Source organism: Ceratotherium simum, chromosome 7 (genome assembly GCF_057802395.1).
Source record: "Ceratotherium simum simum isolate JZ-2026a chromosome 7, ASM5780239v1, whole genome shotgun sequence".
NCBI lineage: Eukaryota > Metazoa > Chordata > Mammalia > Perissodactyla > Rhinocerotidae > Ceratotherium > Ceratotherium simum.
The window spans coordinates 665,209-683,895 of NC_141906.1; the positions used below are offsets into that span (position 1 = coordinate 665,209).

The window sequence follows — 18,687 nt, forward strand, 5'->3', positions numbered from 1 at the left end:
ATTTAAAAAATTTCCACAAGAATTACTTTTGTCCTAAAAGAAAGTTGATATACTTAAAAAAAACCTTACAGTTGATAGGCCCAGTTGATGGTATTTTCTGGCAACATTTTGCTTTATACTGGTCCCCTGAGCTCTGTTTTTACGCCCTTGGTGGGGTTGCAGGTCTCATCAGAAACAGTTCTCTCCATGAAAATACTTTTGGACAGAAGACCTCCATAGAGTATAGATGCCCACCAGTCGGATCAGACAGAACCATCACTGGCTTCTCACACGGGTGCCAAAGCCATTTAGTAGGGAGTCCTTTTAAAAAGTAAATAGGTGGGCCGGCTCCGTGGCTTAGCGGTTAAGTGTGCGCGCTCCGCTGCTGGCGGCCCAGGGTTCGGATCCCCGGTGCGCACCGACGCACCGCTTCTCCGGCCGTGCTGAGGCCGCGTTCCACATACAGCAACTAGAAGAATGTGCAGCTATGACATACAACTATCTACTGGGGCTTTGGGGGGAAGAAAATAAATAAAAAATCTAAAAAAAAAAAAAAGTAAATAGGTTTGTGACAAGGACCCGGATTGTCAGGGAAGATGTATTTTCTGGAAGAAAAAAAATTTAATTTCCTTTTGAAACCAATGGCCAAAACTTGTTTTTGTAAAACTAAAATCAAGATTTCTGAAGCCCATTCTTATCCTTTGTGCTTTTTTTTCTTGAAGGTTCTCTCCAAGGCAGCAATCACCAGCTATGACCTCTTGGGTTTCAAGGCTACTTCCTAGGAGTGTCCGTTCCTTGGCTAGCTACTTCATCAAAGGACCAGAGAGTTGAGGGTTGCCATTGGCACCGTGAGGCCTGTGGGTTCTCCTTGCCCATGCAGACAGGGTGGCCGGACAGTGACCAGTGTGGCCGAGTGAGCAATGCCGTGCACCACAGCTGCTTCACCGCTGTTAGCAACCACCACCTGATCAGCTGGGCTTGGGTTCTGCAGTCCCACAGCCTCACGTCAACCCTCTGGATCCCTTGGTTGGGAGTTCGTGCAGGGCATTCTGGGAAGAGATCCCCCTGTTTCCTCTGTCAGCACACCTCTTGTTGAGCCGGCTGAAAGTCAGATTATTGCAGAGTAGAACAGGCGGACTGACATGTGAGTGAGGTGTGTGGCCCCGCTGCTCCCTGTGTCTCAGGTGTTCCTACACCTGGTCCCTTGTGCTAAATCGTCAGCACGTGTTCAGGTTTTGAGCATCTACACAGCAAGCCACATCTTGCTCAGACCCTGCACAACTTGAGCAGACATTAACATCAGCCCTCCAGGCCTTTTGTGAGAAAAGCAGCTGCTTCCCCACAGAGGGCAGTGGGGGAAGAGAGAGTGAAGATGTTGTTATAGCCTCTGGATGCTGTGATCACACAATTGCCATCTGACAGTTGTGTCTGCAAGATGGGTTAGTGTATGGTTGGTTAATGTGATTCAATGTGTAAAAGACTGTCGTGTAGACAGATCCGTGTGGGTCCTTGCTCCACCTTGCATTAGCTGTGCAGTTTTGGTCAAATTATTTAACCTCTTTGAGTCTTCTGTAAAAACAACTCACATTTATGGAGAGCATTCTCTGTGTCTAGCACTGCGAAGCATTTTACACAGACTTTTATGTAATCCCAGCACAGCTCCCTGAGAGTAGCAGATGGTCAGCGCACCACCCGGACCTCCTTGCCTGTACCCTTTCTGGGCATACTGGCTTGACTGTCAGCTGTCAGCACCCACAGTTCTGTGCCTAAGGACTCTGGCCACCAGAGCCCCTTTCTGCAGGCAAGCCAGAAGTACGAGGAATTAACATCCCCTAGAAGCAATCTTCGGTCACTGGCTGATGGGAATTGGTATCAATACCCTACTTCCTCCCCTCTTGGATGAGATGACTCTGAGCCTTGTACTTTACATAGGCTCCCAGGCTTCCTTAGTGGGATTAAGCTCTAGTTCCCAGATTGGTACCTTTTTAAAAAAAATTGAAATAAAATTTACATAACATAAAATCTATTTGAACCATTTTAAAGTGTACAAATTCAGTGGTTTTAAATATATTGCCAATGTTGTGCATCTATTACCACTATCTAATTCCAGAACATTTGCATCACCCCCAAAAAGATACCCCATACCTGTTAGCAGTCACACTCAATTCCCCTCTCTTCCTATCCCTGGCAACCACAAATTTACTCTCTGTCTCTACAGATTTGCCAATTCTGGACATTTCACATAAATGGAATCATACAATATGTGGTCTTTTGTGTCTGGTTTCTTTCATTTAGTATATTTTCAAGGTTGATCCATGTTGTAGTGTATATCAGTACTTCATTCCTTTTTATGGTTGAATAGTATTCCATTGTAAGGACATAAAAATTTTGCTTATTGATTCATCAGTTGATGGACATTTGCGTTGATAAAAGAAAAATGTAAGAACGAGGCCAGAGTCGTCCAGGCTGAACTATGGGGAAAAATTAAAAATTACATTTTGACCTTGACTGTCACCAGAGGGCCAGAAAACAATGCAGTAGTCTTTCCCAGCAGTTAGGACATTTAGAAAGCCCTGGACACAAGATACACTGTCGCTTGGAAGGGCAACCAATCGGAACTAGAGTCAGCCTTAGCTTTGCAAACCCTGCACTTTTTTTTTTTTTTGGTGAGGAAGATTGTCCCTGAGCTAACATCCATGCCCATCTTCCTCTATTTTGTATATGGGTCGCTGCCACAGCATGGCCTGATGAGCAGTGTGTAGCTCTATGCCCAGGGTCTGAACCGCGAACTGGGCCGCCAAAGCAGAGCACGTGAACCTAACCACTACGCCACTGGGCCATCCCCAACCCTGCACTTTTTGCCTTTAAAAACCAGCTACCTTGGGCCGGCCCTGTGGCTTGGTGGTTAAGTGCGCGCGCTGCAATGCTGGTGGCCCGGGTTCGGATCCCGGGTACGCATCGAGGCACCACTTCTCCGTCCATCCTGAGGCCGAGTCCCACATACAGCAACTAGAAGGATGTGCAGCTATGACATACAGCTATCTACTGGGGCTTTGGAGGGAAAAAATAAAATAAATAAAATCTTAAAAAAAAAAAAAAAAAAAAAACCAGCTACCTCAAGACCGAGGTGGGGCTTGCCTATCAGCTTGTGGGTTGAGGTATACTTCCCCGGTTTGCAAACGTTTTTTTTAAATACAGCCTCTTTTTCTTTAAAATTTCGTTTTTGCCTTGTAAAGCTGCTCACTTCATTTAACAGGGTTGTTTCTACTTTTTGGCTATTTTGAACAATGCTGCTATGACTATTTCTGTACAAGTTTTTGTGTGGATATGTTTTCAGTTCTTTTGGGTGTATATTGAGAGTGAAGTTGCTGGGTCTTGTGGTAACTGTGTTTACCTTGTTGAGGAACTGTTGAAATGTTTTCCATGGTGGCTGTGCTGTTTATCTTCCCACCAGCAATGTATGGGGTTCCAGTTTCTCCACATCCTCGAAAACACTTGTTATCATCTAGACTTTTGACTATAGCCATACTGGTTATGAGATACTGGTGTGTAAGTGGTATTTCATTTTGGTTTTGATTTGTATTTTTCTGATGATTAATGATGTTAAGCATCTTTTCATGTGCTTGCTGGCTTTTGTATATCTTCTTTGGAAAAATATCTATTCAGACCTTTTTCCATTTTTCAGTTGGGTTATTTGTATTTTTATTGTTGGGTTGTAAGAGTTCTTTGTATATTCAGGATACTAGACCTTTTTCATGTATATGATTTACAAATGCTTTCTCCCATTCTGTGTGTTTTTTCACTTTCTTGCTGCTGTCCTTTGACACACAGAAGTTTTTAGTTTTGGTGACCAAGTGGCACCTTCCCAAGGAGCAAACACGTCGTTGGCTGCTGCCCCATCCTCACCTCTGCAGGAGTGCTCAGTCTGCCACAAGGCCTTATGTTCTCACTGACGCTGCAGATCTGTTGTGCTGGGGACTTAAATTTCTTCTCTCTTCAGAAGGAAATGTGTAGAACAACTTGCACGAGGAGAGTGCCTGGTTCTCTCTTGGCTGCTATGCGGTCCTGAATCTTCGCACGGTTTTCCCTTTGTGTGTACCTGTCAGGAATGCCTCTAGAAGTAGCTTGCACTTGCTTACTTATGAATAATAAACTGTCTTTTTCAGCATTCATTTTAGCTTTTAGGAGAATGTGTGCTTTATACTTTGAAATCCACAGCAGTAGGTAAAAACAGTTTTGAGGCTATTTGTAGTTTCACATCATTTCTCCCAAAGGGAAACTTAACAGTGAATTTTCCAACTCACTCCAGGGCTCCTCACTCTTTTTTGGGAAGGGTCAGCCTTGTGATGTCTTTGGGTTGACTCTTAATCTCAGTGCAGTTGAGACCTAGTGCTTTGTCTTAGTCAGTTTGGGCTTCTATAACAGAATACCATAGACTGGGGGGCTTGAACAGCAGATATTTATTTCTCACAGTCCTGGAGGCTGGGAAGTCCAGATCAGGGTACCAGCATGGTCGAGTCCTGGTGAGGATGCTCTTCCTGGTTAGCAGATAGCTGCCTTCTGGCTGTGTCCTCACATGGCTGAGACAGCAAGCTCTCATCTTTCTCTTCTTATAAGGACAATAATCTCACCATGGGGGGTTCCAACCTCATAACCTCATCTAGACCTAATTACTCCCAAAGGCTTCACCTCCTAATACCATCCCATTGAGGGTTATGGTTTCAAAATATGAATTTTGTGGGAACACATACATGCAGTCCATAACATGGCTCTTGAATTTCTCCCATTCATGAATGGGGCATCTGGAAGGACGATGTGCACATAATGATGAGTGAGTCCTTTATCCAGTGGAGATTCTGTCTATATGGTCCCAATTTGTTGTCAACTGTTTTACCCAGTGCCTGCTTCTGCCAGTTTTGGGGGTAAGAATAGGGGTTGGCAGCATGAATTCCTGTCAGAATAGAGAGTGTCCTATCTCATGTAGAAGTCTTCAGGTATTACACATTGACTCCAAAATTGTGAAAATACCCTGGTTATTGTGGCCAGGAACTTCCTAGTCATGACAAAAAAATGGATTTACCTTTATACTTTTTCTAAGAGACCTGAGAATTGTTTAACAGGTTGCTCACTGACTGTCAGAAGCGGAGTCAGCACCACATAAAGGTATGAGAATGCGGGAAGACCAGCTGAGGAGAGGCAGCCTCGTTTTGCTAGTACGAGGCACTGTGAAGAAGGGCAGCTCGTCCGGCTGGAGCAACGCAACCCAGCCAGGCCTGCACACTTGCCTCTTCCACCTGGCTGTCTAAGGATGCACCGAACACCCATGGGGTAATCAATGAGCAACATCCTCATCTAGAACATTCCTTCTTTGAAGGGGATTTTCTCCAGGAGAGGGGACCAGGGAGTAGTGGAGGGCATGGCAGGGAATGGGGAGGAGGATAGCGGAAGAGGCTGCAGCCTCCCAAAGTTCCCATCACTGACACGCAGAAGGGGTTAAGTCGTTCTTGAACAGTATATCGCTCATCAGTTGTAATTAAATATGTTTATATTAAATTATGTTCTGTAATTAATGTAAAATCCTTTAGCCTATGCTGTTATTAGAACCAGATGCTGAAGTACCAACAATATTTCAACATGACTGTGCTTCCTTGCCAGCTGTCTGACTGTAATTACTTTAATCTCAGCTTGTTATCTAATTATCACCTTTGTAAAGGGAAAAGTGCTCTCTAATGCTTACTGATTATTTCAGATGATGATGAAAAGCGGGAACAGCTGTCAGAGATCGTGGGCTCTGCTTATCACAATGAAGGAACTTATCCTGAAGCCTGTTCAGGGCCAAACTGCTGAGAAAGGTGGCCCGGTGGGAATGGGGCTGGCCTTTGAGGGGAGAGAGTTGAGTGCCGGGTAAGGGTGTGGCCCTGTGCACAAACTGTCAAGTGATGGCCGGGGGACAAGCCACTGAACCGTTTCAGACTCAGTGGTCTCATCTGTAACGTGGAGACAGTGATACTGCTAGAGCCTGCCTCAAAGGGTTGTTTTGAAGACTCGGTGAGATGATGCTCATGAAGCCCTCTGCACAGCACTCGATAGCATGTACATTCTTAGTAAATATGAACTCTTCTTCCTTTTTAAAAAAATCAATGATGCTTTTCTCCATTTCCATCTTAGCCTTGATAGCCAAATCAGAAAATCAGAAACAGTCGAAATGAGTATCTGAATGCCAGCAACTTGGCATTCTCAATTTGTTTTCCAAATTATGTTGAAGTTGGGACTTTTGGGACTGAAATTTACCTTTGCATTGCTTATTAAAAAATGGCTCATCAAACCAGTCAGGAGTATAGATAAGTATTGTCAGGGAATCTTGAGACTCTTCAGTACCTACGTATATGTTTGCATGTCAGCCATTGATCTGGTAACTGCGGTTCATTTGTAAGTAATTCACGCAGTTTCCCTGAGGATGTCTGTCAAGCTTTCAAAGTCTTCCTGTGCTTTACCTCTCAGGGCTGGACTCTGGTCAGGGGCGTTGGCACCGCTCTCCCTACCTTGAAAATAGTGTATCTTTCTCCCCCCATTAGACTGTGAGCCCCTCAAGGGCAAGGCAGTGCCTTATGCATTTATATATCCCAATGATATTACTGTGCCTGGCACATATTTCATCCTCAAGGAATGTTCTTGAAAGAAATAAACAAAATAACTCATTCTCGACCATGCTGGATCACCCAGGGCTTTTCTCTCCCAGTGGCATGAGCAAACACCAACTCCTGGGGCCATGTCACAGGTCTCTGTCTCCTACGACTGTTCTTGCCACACGTGGCTGGATCCTCATCCCAGGAAACTGCAAAGCAGGCATTGCGGGGGAAGACATGTCAGAGCACTCAGTGAGGTCTGACCATAATGGCGACAAGTCAGCTGTGGCTGGTTGAGCAGGAGCAGGAGCAGGATGCCAGAGCTGGCATCCCAAGGCATGCCACCCGAGGAGGTCCTGAATGTCAGGAATGCCCAGGTGCAGAGTGGGCTCCTGCTGTTCATCAGAAGAGCTTGTATGTCCCAAACTTCATGCAAACTCCCTTCAGTAGAAGGTACAAACCAGGCTCTGAGGTTACTCTTAGTTATAATATCTTTAGCTACTGAAGGAAATATCCTAAAACGAGAGAAATAACCCAGCAACAGAGACCTTAAAGAAATCTCTGCCTGTAGTCTCATCACTTCCCTCATAGTTCCTTTCTCTCCTACAATAATAAACGACCTCTGGTTCCTTGCAAACAGCATGCTGATTCTCAGCTCTGTGCTTTGGTTCAACTGTCGCTTCTACCTGGAATGCCTTTGCTCCTGTCCTTCAACAGTCTGACATCTCAACCACCACCTCAGATAGAATATGTGCCCCTTCTCTGTATTCCCATGGGAGCCTGGATTTTCTGTATCAAGAGGTCTACAAACTTTTTAAGAAAACAGGCAGATACAAAATCTTCTAGGCTTGGTGGGTCATAGGTCTCTGTTGCAACTACTCAGCTCTGCTGTTGTGGGAAAACAGCCACAGTCAACATATATATATATATATACATGGGGCCCTGTTCTGATAAAACTTTATTGTAGTTCCCTGCTTATTCCACTCTCTCTGTGCTCTTGTGTTTATATAGCTTGAGTCACTCTTCTGTCTTCTTAATCATAGATTGCTAATGCATTGTCACTAAATTTTTTCTCTTGTAATGGCATGTCACCCTATCCTGAACTCCTCAAGCTAGGAATGGTAGTGTCTTGGCTTTGATTTCCCCCAAAAGCAGAGCTGAGACAAGATCTTGCATGCAGGTAGTTTGTTTTAGAAATTGATCCCAAGGAGCAAGAGTGGGGACCCAGGAGGAGTGAATTAGAAGGAAAGCCAACCCAACATTACTGAGCTGATCAACAGTGTGGGCAACAGCAGCTGAATTCCACTGGGGATCCTTGAGGAGCCATGTAGAACGGACCTCGGAATTCTCTGCCTGCAGGACAGAAACGGGGAGCATTTATCCATTGGCTCCTGACCCTCATTGGTTAAGTCTTGCCCCATGAAGTGTTAGCTCCCTCTCTCTTCTGAGTGGGTGCATGTGTCAGAATGGCTGAGCCAGTTCCTGCAGCCTCCACGAGGTTGGGGCAGAGACACCCTGGGCAGAAAGTGAGACTCTCCATGCTGCCCAGGCAAGGTGCTTTCAGGTCTCAGCTGAGATGGCTGGTTGCTGCAGCACGGCTGGAGTATAGAGGGGGCTTCAGAGGGTGTGAAGCAGCCTAGCAGAGGCATCTAGAATGTGGGAGGTACATTTTCTGTTGCCTGGCATGTAATTTGCATATGCTGAGAAGCAGTGGTTGAGAGGGCAGCCGTTGGTGCCAGGCTGGCCAGGATTTAATCCTGGTTCTACTCTGTACTGGATGTGTGATCTCAGCAAACTACTTAGCTCTTCTACCTTCAGTCCCTCATCTCTAAAGTGGGGATAGTAGCAGTACTTTCCCCAAAGTCTGTCGTGAGGTACAGGGTGCTTAGAAAAGGGCCCATGTCATGTGCTCAGCACACTTTAGTTACCAACAGCACTTAGTACTTTCTAAAGGATTTCTAACATGGAGTTTTGTAAGTCAATGCTTCCATCTTTGCTTATTTTTTAAATAAAATACACTCTTCCCAAATTGAACTTGAAATACCTTACCAAATAAGATGTATTTAAATAAATTTTTTTCACTAGAAATATAAAAACAGGAAAATAGAAAATAAGAGGTACAAAAGACCAACCTAATACTCCTACCACCAGTGAGCATGGCGTCGATCCCTTGGCTCCTGGCACCCAAGCACACAAGGGGAACAGATGAGCCAAATAATTCTCGTTATCTGATAAAAGAAGACATATTATTTCTTCCAGAGAAACAGATTCTTTTCTCTCAAATTAAATTCTAAAGGGAATTTAAAGGAATTTACCATGGAGGCTTGAACAACAAAACCAGAAGAATGGAAATAGCCCGGAAAGAGGGGCTTTATCTGTTTTGGGCCTGCCTAGGGCTTGGCACGTGTGGGTGCTCGACGAGTGAATGAGTAATGGGAAGTGTTTTCAGGAGCAGGTTCTGATAAGAGCCAGTGTCCTGCCTCTGATGACAGGTGTAAAAAGTGGCTCTAGTGGAAGGTTTGGAGCTAGCGTGGAGGACAGAGGTGAGCAGGTGTGCCGCGGGGGTGTGTTTGCGGGATTGGGGAGCAGGCAGTGGGTCTTCTGGCTGCCCTGCCTGCTCAGAGTGCCCGCTCTCCCAACCTCTACTGCTTCTTCTTTCCAGCCGTCTCTTTCCTTGTTCCCCATTTCGGGCTTAATGAGCCAACTCTTTCTGCAGCTTCCCCAAGGGGCAGGTGAGAACAGGCGGTCTTCCGGGGCCCTCAGCCAGCGTGAGGTTTTCCCTGCTGTGGCCTTGAGCTGTCCCAGTCAGGCTGGCATCCCCCAGGGCTCGGTCTCTATTTCTTCTGCTGAGCAGCATCTCGGGACCCCAGACCTGGCCACACTCCCTTGTTAGGACGTTTGTGTCTCAGGGCTTCTGTTAACATTTAGATGCTCTGTGAGTCTGAAGGTCTCAGTTAAAATATTATGATCTGTCTCCTTGAGCCCAAGGAAAATCTCATTATCAATGAAGTAACCTCATTTGCCAGTGTGTTCTGTAACCCACAGGCATGGAAATGTGTGGATACAGTGTGCCTGGGAAGTCGGGCTGTCAGATTAATACATTGTGTGAAAATTGGGGCCGGAGGTCACCAGTCTCCTGATACACAAATCTCCCTCTGAGAATCTCATTTTATTCAGACTATCAGTTAGATTAGAAATACCCTAATTATCCCACTGAAATTAAATTACATTATGTTAGGGTGATATAATGAACAACCATAAAGATGATGTATATACAACCAATCATCTTATTAGTCACAGCAAGACCAGACCATCCACTAAGCGGACCTTGTGATAATTGTCAGCTATCCCTGCCACACAGAAAGGGCACGTGGAAGAGGAAAGGGAGAGAGGTTAGCGCTCTCTGGCTGTTAGGTGTTTTTCCTGGACAGGTGTAGGTTCCTGCTGGGTTCCTCGCTGAGTTACTAAGAGTTTCTCCCCAAAGGTGCTGCCTCTGGTCATTAAGAGTGAGGGAGCTCTGAAGGATCCTCTGCGTTCTTGACCTTACCCACCCCCATGGCATGGTGAGGCCTCACGACTTAAAGGATAGGCCCACCCACTGCCCTTCACCTCTCTGCTCCAGAAACCTTCACAGCAGCTGTCAAGGCGTATGGCTCTGTTGCTAGGGAACACTTGTCCTCCACTTGTATTTGTTAACGTGAATAATGCTAGCCGTTATAATGAATTACCCCCAAATCTCAGTGACTTGACACAATAAAACCTTATTTCTTGTTTAAATCACTATCTAATGCAGGTCAGTGTGTGTGTGTGAGTGTGTGTGTGCTCTGTCCATGCATCATTCAAGAACCGTTGTGGCTCTTGACCCCCTCTAGGTCAGATTTCTCAGTAGCAGGACTATTGACACTTTGGGCTGGATAATTCTTTGTTGTGGGGGTGTCCTGTGCATTGTAGGATGTTTTGGTGCATCTCTGACCTCTACCCACTAGATGCCAGTAGGACATCCTCCCAGTGTGACAATCATAAATGTCTCCAGACATTGCCAGACGTCCCTGCGGGAGGGGCACAAAATTGTCCCCAGTCGAGAACCACTGCTCTAAGCCAGTAGAGCCTTCTCCGTTCATCAGGGAAATAGGGAAACGGATCAAAGAGGATTCTGCAGAGGTTTTTATAGGGCAGGCCTGGAAGTGGCACACATCACTTCCACCCACACTCTACTGGGTGGAAATCACGTGGGCTCCCTAAGTGAAAGGATCACTGGAGTTGTAGTCTAGAAGCGTGCCCAGGAGGAAAAGGAGATGGGGTTGTTGAACAAGTGGCATTTCCTGCCACGCTGGCCTTGTTCAAGGATCAAGTGAGGATGCACAGAGCCTGAGGATTGGTGCCTCCCCTGCCTGGCTCCTGACGCCTTCAGGAGGGCTGCCACCATGGGAACCACCTGGACCTGCCTTTTTGTCTCCCCACCTTCCTTTGCCTCCTGATCAAAGCTCACCTGTCTTGCCTTCCAATTGTACAGAGCCCTGATTTCTAACTAGTTAAATGATGTAATCAATGCTGATGTGGTCAAAGGATGCTGATGGGCTCATGCACAACCCCTTCTGGGGAGCATAATTATGAATTTTTAACAGGAACAAAGGGATGATGGGCATGTGAGCCACTGGCAGATTGGGCAGAGGGGAGGGGCAGAGCTCTGGGTGCAACATGGTTACCACAGGATTGTCATAAATAGAAAAATATTGATAGCAGTTTAAAAATAACACCGTTACCTAAGGTAGATCTTTTTACTAAATGATAAGCAAATGTGAAATAACTTAATAAAATGGGCATGTTATGAACTGCATGTCTGTGTTCCCCCAAAATTCATATGTTGAAACCCTAACCCCCAAGGGGATGGTATTAGGAGGGGGGGCCTTTGGGAGGTGATTAGATTTAGATAAGGTCATGAGGGTAGAGCCCCCTGATAGGATTAGTGTCCCTATAAGAAGAGAAATAGACTAGAGCTTGCTCTCTCAGCCACCTGAGGGCACATGAGAGGGCAGCCGTCTGTAGACCAGGAAGCGGGTCCTCACCAGAGTGAAATCTGCCAGCACCTTGGTCTTGGACATCCAGCCTCCAGAACCGTGAGAGAGAAATTTCTGTTGTTCAAGCCCCACAGTCGATGGTATTCTATGATAGCAGCTCGAACTGACTAAGACAGAGCACAGTGTCCTTGAACTCTAAGTAAATAAGTCACCACATAAGGAGAACCCTAGTTCCTGGAATGTGTTCACACAATTTGGTCATTTGGTACCATCGCTCTTCCTCAGCTCCAACACACAAGCATGTGGATAGTGACCGGAGGTTAAATTTTTTTACTGTTATCATTTTTAAGAGCACACAGTGGAACTTCTCTCTTAGGTAGAGGATATGTAGGTATAATTGGAAAGGGATCACCAGGTGTGTGCTGATGACCCTGTTACTGGAGTCAGTACTTGATTATTGTCAGTGCTAGTTCGATGGGTAGTTTCCCAGAGAGGTGAAAGGATGCGCTGCTTGGTTTACCAACTTACTGCCCAGGTGACAACATCACACCTTACAAGTTGTGCTACCAGTAATGCTGCAGTGGAAGGCGTTTGGCGGAAGGAGACTAGTGCCTTGAATTCCTGGGTTGGCTGTGCCATTGACCCCATGAGTGCGGTGAGTCAGGTCACTGCCAGACAGGCAAGGCCATGAACACCTACTGTCCTTGATGGGTTTTGGCAAACATCCCACCCTCTAATATGGCTGCCGTGCTGCAGCCAGAGACACAATATGTGATGGCATTTCTACCCTCCCTGCCCTTACCACTTTTCCAGGCATCCAATTGGCATTTCAAATAAAAACAAACCTCCTTTGTGTGTCCTGTGAAGTCCTGCAGGGTCTGGCCCTTTTTCAGCCTCCTCTGGTGCCTCACTCCCCTGCTTACCAAGCTTAATGTATACCCTACTAGTGTAAAATGTATACCCTACTAACGTGTAATGTGTACCCTACTAATGTGTAATGTGTACCTTACTAATGTATAATGTATACTCTACTAATGCGTAATGTGTACCCTACTAATGTGTAATGTCTACTCTACTAATGTGTAATGTATGCCCTTCTCTAGTCCTTACCACGCCCATGCCCTGGAGAGCTCTGCCCATGCCTTGCCCTCTTCCTCGCTTGAGGATTTCCCCTTCTCTGTCCTCATGGAGGACTCCTCCTTACATTTTAGTTCTCAGCTAAGGGATCACTTTCCCAGGGATGTCGTCCAGATGCCCTGACCAGGCTTAATTCCCCTCACCAGGGCTCGCTCAGTATCACCCACAGTATAGCGCTGTCAGAGAGGCGATTTTACATCATTGAAATAATTCTTTGAGTGTGTCCTATCTCTGTCACTTGACTGTAAGCACCGTGAGAGCTGCAACTAGTAGCTTTACTCACTCTTGTATCCCAGGGCCTGGCATAGTGCCTGGCACATGGTAGGTGCTAATATATATTTTTTGCATGAATGAATTAGAGATTTGGGCTGACTGGAAATATTAGTCAGGCTTGACCCTGAAATGCAGCCTCTTTGATTCACTGTAAAGCTGCTGAGAATTTGGAAATAGGATTCCCATATTCTCGAGGAGTGCCCCCAAGAAGGCTAAGGTGGTCAGTGAAAACTGTGTGGCGTTTGGTATGTCTTTGTCAACTTGACTTCATCATTTCTTCTGGAAATCTTATTAGAGCCCGGAAACCCCACAGCCTTCCCAAGCTTTTTATTGAGAACGTGTGTGCCTGGGCAGTCCACGTGCAGCCAGCAACCCCTCGGAGCCTGACTGGTAGAAAGCATAGTGTGCAGGTAAAGAGCCTGGTTTAAGGGAAGAGAAGGCTGCTACCACGTAGCAGCGACTGCAGTGCTCTGGGTGACTAGTTCCCTTCCCAGGTTAGGGTGCAGAGTGAGCGGTCCCTGAGTGGCTAGATGTTGAGGTTGGAGGAGGTTCCGTGGCCCCAGGAGAACCTCGGCCTCTTACGATTCACGGCATGCAGCCACCTCTCAGATCTGAACGGAATGAGGTATGAAGTCATTTCCAAAGCAGCGTCTGTGAAATTCCATTACACGGCGCTTTTCAATTTAAGGGCAAAGACCTTTGTGGAAACTAATTTGCAGTTGCTTTAATCATGGAGCTCAGAGATGGTGCGCTGTCCCCGCTGCTGCGGCTACGGAGGCTCACGCTGGGTTTGCAGACTGGGCCCCTCACCACCCCTCTGCTCCTGGAGGCCTTCTGTGGTTGTTGTACATCCCCAATTTTTTGCAATTTTTGAGACAAAAAGAAAGTAATTAGATTGAGTCCTCTTGGTGAATGTAAATGTTTTTTGAATCAGAACCCATTTGAAAACACTCAGTGTTAAATCAAAGCAAATGGGATGTGCTCTAGGAAAGGGACCACTGTATTGTTTCTTCTCCCCTGCCAGCCCCTCCTGCCTCCCAGGGACGTCTCTTGGGTTCCTTTGTTCCCTAATTCACTGACACCACTGGGATGGTTCTCCACCTGGAGAAGGATAGCAGCCAGGAATCACAGGGAGTAAAAAGACTTGATTTGGAGTCAGGAAACCTGGGTCTGGTCTCAGCTCTCCTGTTTACCAAATTTAGTCCCTTGGGAAATTCATTAAACCTTTCTGGGTGTCTCATTTATCAAATGAAGATAATAACACTTGAAAATCACTTTGGGCTTGGGGGGAAGACTGGCTGAGATAACATGTGGGACAGCATGCAAGTTCTGCTCAAGGGTGGGGGTGGTTCGGGAGTTAGTGTTATTGGTTTATTCTAGCTTATTTATTGAAGAGCAGTTGTCTCGGTCAAAAGACCTCCTTACTGACCCCAAACACCCCAAGGTAAATTTCACAGTGCTTGAAATCCCTTTGCGTTGAAGCGTGTGGCTTCTCGACTCTCCTATGAAGATAGAAAGATTCCAGAAAGAGTCAGACACTAACTAACCCATTTTCAGGCATCAGCATTTAGCACAGGTTTGTTTATCAGATACCCATGGGTTTCTTTGGTGGGAAGGTTGAAGAGGCTAGGATGTGGGGACAGGTGGGTGTGATAGGTGGGAAGATTTGTGGGCGTGTTGGGGGAGTGGGGTGGTTGTGAATATCTTTACAATGTGGGATGCTGACGCTGTGCTCAACACAGACCTGGGGGAGACAGGGTAGAGGGTGAAGGACAGCACATAGGTACTGGATTAAGCATTTCATTTGTTTAGTGAAGGTCAGTCATTCTTTCAGCTGTCGGCAACTGAGCCCACTTCCTGTGACTGTAGGAAACTCCCCCAACATGCACGCTACAGAAGCTGAAAAGGCCCGATGCTGGTTTTCCCAGCCTCCTTTGCAGCTAGCGTGCTGCTGCAGACCAGGCTTTGTTGGTGCACCTTCCTGGGCTATGAGTTGGCAGCTGCTGCCGTGCTGAGACAGGGCTGTGCAGGACCCAACCTGGCAGAGGTGGTGATCTCTGTCCTGCTATGTCCTGCTGGAGGTGGCAGCCAGGACAGTGACCCCTGTGTCAACATCCAGACTGTGTCTGGGGATAGTGGCCGTGGCAGAGGTTTCTTCAGGGACTTGCTGTGTGATGTAATTTTGGGTGTTATTCCTGCCAACATAACCTCTAAACCTGTTCTCCAGCTCTTCTGGAGATCTGTGAGCTCTCCAAAATCCTTTGAATAAATCCATTTTCTTCCTAAATTAGCCAGAGTTCCTTTCTGTGGTTTGCAATGAAAATTCTGATTAATACATATAATATACTTTAATCCTCTCAACAACCCTATGAGGCAATGTATCTATTGCTTTCATTTTATGATAATGAAACTCAGTGCAGGGTGGGGGTCAGCCAAGGCTGAAGAGCAGAGTAGATATTTCCAAGTAGGGCCATGGAGTCTGAGCTCTGTCCTCGGGACAAGGTAAGCGTGGGGGTGCTGAGAAGGCCTGACAGCATTCCCTGCTGAGGGGACTTAGGTGTGGCCTGACAAGCTGGGCAGGAGAAAGGAGCACTGGGTAACCAAGCCCTGTGCCACCCCTGCTGGTGTACACGAAGTCCTTCGTAACCTACAGTGTGCAGTGCAAGAGCACTGACCACGGTCGTGATGACGGTGACAGCGTCTGGCAAGGGGGAGTAAAGGCCCCCGTTGTTCCCTGGCACATTCCACAGTGCTATGGAACAGCCAGTTTCTTCTGAGTCCTTCTAGCTGTATTTTGCAAGAGATCTCAACGTATCCCTCCTACTGCAGTGGAAATTTCTGCCTGTTTTCAGCCCTAGCAGGAAGAGGGAAGAGGCCCCCGTCCTGGGCTGGTTTGCAGAGGTGCCATGCGGGGGAACCTGCTTTGATTCAAGGCACAGGACAGGTTCACGTTATTCCAGAAGACTGGACGGACTGCCTCTTTGGCTTGGCTCGCAGAAACAATCTTCTTGTTTTCGAAGAATTTGGAGGTGGTTGTAGTTAATGCTGCAGGGGCTTCTTCTTCCTTCCCCACCCAAAGAAAACCCCCAAAACTCTGGAATTAAACACACACTTGGTAAACGTTGTGATTGTGTGATAAAATATAACAAAGCGGAGTTTAAGGAAGTAGACAGATGACTGCCGGCTGCAACAGTTTGGTAGGGGAGGAGTGATTTGCTTTATTTGCTCATGTGCTTCTGAAGTCAAAAATTTTTGCATGAACTTCTTCTATAAGCCTGTAAGATTCTTCTGCTCTTCTTCTATAGCCTATAATCCTATAAGCATCTATAAGATTCAGGGAAGGCATTCATCTCGGAGTGTGTGTCATGTTAGAGTAACTGACAGTCACAGAAAACATACTTGCTTTTCCCTCACTTTCCATTAGAAATTGAGTTTCCTCCCCCATTAGCCCATAGGGTTTGTTTTTAAAGAAAGGTCCTCTTGATGGCTTAGTGCAGAAGCCTGGTTGGTGCCATAGCATGCCAAGCCTCAGCTGAACTTCTAGGCTGACGGGGGTTCACAGCCTGCTGGCCGGTCAGGTGGTGTGGATTCTTGGTTATGCTCCTCCCTGTGCCTGGGACCGTGTGCCTGAGTTGCTTGGAGACATCGAGTCAAGGTAAGAGGTACGAGAACAGAAGAGTTTAAGGAGCCCCCTTGGGAAGAACAGTTCCTGAGCCAAAGGAAAATGGGAGGGGAACAGACAGGAATGTCCTGCAGTTACTTGCTGCCCCTGTGGCTGTTTCCTCCATCCTGCTGTTACTGGCGAGGGAAGCACAGTGAATGAAAAGTGAAGGTTTTGCTGCATTTCTGATATGATTTATGCGTTCTATAATTCTGAGGAAGGATCCGATGAGGAGGAGAAACCTGGGAACTGGGAAGACCCTTGTTCTTGCTATGTCTGGTAGTGTCACAAGTGCACATTCTGGAGCAGAGAACCCGGGTTGGAATCACGCATGCAGGGCAAAGGACTTAGCCTCCCCAGACCCCAGTTTCCTCATCAGAAAATGTGGATCATGATGGTACTAACCTTGGGGGATTCTTGTGCAAAGTGCTTAGAAGAATGCCTGATGCCTGCAGTCAGTGCTAACAAACCTTAGCTGTTGTTATGAGCTCTGCACATAGTGCCAGCCACCTGCTGGTGCAATTTCAATGGCCCCAAAACTCTCCCTTTCCCAGTCACATGTCCCTCCTCTCCTCCTCTCACTGGTTTTAGGGGTTTGCTAATAAAATTCCCATTCCTCTGTGAAAGGGGCCCCTTTTCCAGCTGTTCCCAGCTGAGTCCTCAAGGGCATGGCTCAGTCTCTGACGGGAGTGGAATACAGCAGAAGTGCCTGGGTTTGGGAAGGGGCACAGCTGCTCAGAGAATGAGTGGCGATGTCACCACCTGACCTGGGCCAGTGTGCTCCATGATCAGAATCAGGGGTCCTCTCCTTCCTCCAGGGGTCTCCCATCAAGCTGGGAGCAGGAATTCATTACTCCAGCATTACTGGGGATCCCTAAGTTTATCTTTCCAGTTGTTTCTCTTTGCATTTGAGTGGTGTGTTCTGTTTGTCAAAGAGCTTTCACTGCGTGATGTCACTTGAGCCCCACAGAGACCCCGTAAGGTGGGAAGGCAGAAGTCATCATTCCCTTTGAGGTAACTGAGGCCCAGAGAGGGCAAGTGGTGCCCGGGGTCACACAGGTAATTAACTGCAGAACCTGAACCAGAATTCAAGTCTCTTCTCACTCTGCCACTTGGATTCCCAAAGGATGGAGCCATTGACCTGTACTGAAGTGACTCTCCAATGTGGTCACATGTTCCTTTGGGCTCTGCCCATGTTTATTCTGAATAAACTCAGTCTTTGAATGGGCAAAATGCCCTTTCTAAAGAATTTGCTGCCTACTTACATGCTAACCTTCACTTTGTAGGGAAAGAAATGATGAAATGTTTTCATAATCAACACGCTTCAAGCTCTTTGAGTCTAGAAAATCGTGTCACATGAGGTTCAGAGCACTGATTCTGGTGTCGGGGGTCTGGGTTCCAATCCAGATCTGCCAATTATCTAGGTCACTTTGGGAAATTTATTTAGCATCTCCAGGTTTCCATTTCTTTATCTTGAGAATGAGATAGGAATAGTCCTACCTCATAGCTTTACACTGAGCATTAAATGAGATTAGGATTGTAAGAGAGATGGCAACGAAATCAGGAGGGAGGACGGTGTCAAGGAGGGAATGAGAACAGGGTGGACATGGCTTTGAGGTCAAGGGGGGTGAAGATTGGTGTTCTCTACGTGAGATCATTGGAGACATTAACTAGGACTCTCTTAATGCACTGTTGGGGTGTAACTTCTACGGGGAGTGGTGTGACGAGTAAATGCCAACTGAAGAGATAGAGACAGAAAGGATGACAACTCTTAAGAAATGTAACTGTGGAGTGATTAAGAGAGAGTTTGAGAGTAAGGGGTGGTGTATGATCAAGGGAGGTCCTAGTATTTTTTTAATTGTTAAGATGAGAAAGACACAAGCATGTTTAAATACTGCTGTGGACACAGTTGAGAGGGAGAGGTTGAATTCTAACAGAGAAGGGATGACTGATGATGAGAGTTCCCTGAGGGGCTGGGACGCAAAGCCCTGAT

The 18,687-nt window shown here is 46.6% G+C and overlaps 1 pseudogene; it reads left to right on the forward strand.

Moving 5' to 3' along the window:
- Positions 1-729: 729 nt before the first annotated feature.
- LOC147916527 (uncharacterized) overlaps positions 730-18,687 on the forward strand; it is a 93,253-nt pseudogene continuing 75,295 nt past the window's right edge.